Below are 2,743 nucleotides of genomic sequence, written 5' to 3' on the forward strand. Positions count from 1 at the left end.
GTATAAAATTTCAGCGAACTTTAAATTCTATAACAAAAATTTTTCTAGTTGATTCGATTTCCGATTTTCCTCGTAAATAAAATTCTCGGAGGATATGAATTAAAATAAATATATTAAAAATTCTCTAAATTTCTCGCGTAACGCTTCGTTTGCCTCTTCCCGTGTCGCTGAAACTCGTTAAAACGCAGCGACTCGTCTCGGGTGATCGGTCAGGTAACCGATCTCGCGTCTTATCTCGCGCTCGAAATAATAATAATAAATCCGGTAAACGGTTGAAATCCCGAGTAGCATTAATGTAAATTCATGCGCTCTCCTCCTAATCGGGCCTGAAGTACACCTGCACGCGCCATATGGCCGTTTTCTATTCCAGGAGCGACAACACGTCGTCGTGTTCGAATAGTGCGTGTGCTTCCACGGGGTTACGACCCCATCGTAGGTGAGCTTCGTCGGAGCGACCCTTACGACTCCTCGACGATCATTACGTGCCGCCGCCACGCCACGGATTACGAGCTATTATCATTCCAAAGTGGAGGAGGGATGATTGGGTCGATCCACGAAAAAAAAAAAAAAAAAAAAAAACAGCGGCATATGTTTAATAAGTTGGAGCGTCGTTCCTTTTCCTCGCCCTTCCCTCTCGGTCGACCAATCGGCGGTAAGAGGAGGAGGACGATGTTGACACGCGCGATAATTAAATTCGAATTGGAGCAATTGGAAAGTGTGCGTAAGTTGTTGTTTTATTCACCAGCGCCGATTAAACCGGATCAACGAATTGATCGCTTGTCGGTCGTTGATCGAGATTGGGCTAGTCGAAGTTGCTTTATCACTGGATATTGGAGAGTTTGAGTGAGAGAGTAAGTTTTGAGAGAATATAGTGATTTATCGTGTCATACTTATCTAATTTTATTTATCTGTTTTTAAGTTAAGAATTTATGTGGAATGTATTTGAAAATTCGTCGAGAGAGAATTTTTCATTAATATTTTTCGCAAATGGAGGACTATGCGTTGATTATTCGACAGCTTGAGAAACAATTTTCTCTTTCCAACGTATCCGCACTCTTGGCTGTAATATTTTTATATAAATTCGTAAGAATATTTTTCCGAAATGGGGAAAGTTTGCATGTGGAAATCTCGATCAGCCCTAATATCGAAACTGAGATATTTTCTCGTTTCTTCTCCGTATAATAGAAAGTTAGATATCCAGAAGAGGAAAGAATCGAAATCTTAAGAAATTCTGCGATCTTTCCCTCTTTAAACTTCCATCGGTGAATTACAACCGAGTATAAGATCCATAAAATATTCTCCGCGCTCTCTCCGTTTCATCCTCCTTTCCACTCAAAAGAGACCAGGTTTCCGCGATAAGAAGAGGACTGCGAAGAAACTCGCGTTGGAAATTTTACGTATCTTCCTTTTTTTCCCGTTCTTTGGATAAGCTTTTTCCTTCGAGGTTCGAAGGAATTTCTATTTTCGTCCACTGGTATTTCCCTCTCCCTCTCCCTCTCTCTCTCTCTCTTTCTTGTTCGAAGCTCGCGTCAAGATTTTAGAGAAGGCATTACAGGCCACGACAGTTTATTATCGCACATGTGGGGTTTAGTCTGAGTGTTGTCTCCGACTCGGCGAGCGAGTCGGCCCGATCTTCTGTTCGCGAGACCGCCGAATAAAATGAGCATCTTTCGACCGAGGGACCGAAAGGGGGAACAGACCTCGAAAAAGAAAGAAAGAGACCAGGCCAGATTTGACCTGCTACGCTCGGATCAACGTTCTTCTCTTTTCGTCCACGAAAGTATCGAGCAAAGCACCCGCGACGGAACGAAAATCCTCGTGAAAAAAAAGAAGAAATATTCGAAGCTTAAACTAATATTTAGTGGTGAAATTAAAACTTTTATAGATTTTTTTTAAAAATGCAATTAATGCAAGTTCACGATTCGAGTTTCCTTTTAAAGAGGAGACACGCGTCTATATTTATCTTGATTATGTTCGAAGGAAAAATTATTATTCCACAATTGATTACTAACTACTAACAGAATGTACAATTTCCATATATAAGGGAGAGCAAGGGATTCGATATTGGAATAATAAAATCGAAGACGGGACAGGTATTTCAAAGCGGAATCAAAGCGTGAAACGAGATAAATTTAAAAAACGAAAGAAAAGGGGAAAAAGAAGGAGAGGAGAGCGTGGAATAGAAAATCCACTTTCGTATTTACATGAGAAAGGATTTCGTACGTGGATTAACGCTCGGTAGAGGCGTTTCTAGAATAAGTCTTTAGAAATTCTGATCGTTGCCAGCGCGATAAATAACGAAAGTCCTCCTCGGTGTATATCTTTCGAAAGATCAGGTTGGGATAATGAGAGGCAGGGGGCTGACCCGCAGGTGTGGGATGGGGATCTGCTACCGGGCTACGCGTCATTGGCGTAGCCACCAAAAAATCGTTTCCTGCCTCGAGAGTTCCCTCGGACGCCTCGCTTCGCCAGATCCAGATCCGGGGGCCCCATTATCCCATTTTTTTACCGGAAATTTTGATTTGCTGCCACCGTTGTAAAAACGTCGTTCCTCGATATTCGATCCTCCGTTATATCATTGGAGGAAGGGCGCAAAAAAGGGCGAGGTCTATCTTCTGGATCGTCGAAGAAGAGATTCGATAGATGGGAGGGACACTGGACTAAAGAATCTCGCGAGGAAAGGGTTTATCTCGAGAGATTGTTTTCTTTTTTCTTTTTTTTTTTTTTTTTTTTTTTTTTTTTT

Source organism: Apis dorsata, unplaced genomic scaffold, assembly GCF_000469605.1.
Source record: "Apis dorsata unplaced genomic scaffold, Apis dorsata 1.3 scaffold_61, whole genome shotgun sequence".
Lineage (NCBI taxonomy): Eukaryota > Metazoa > Arthropoda > Insecta > Hymenoptera > Apidae > Apis > Apis dorsata.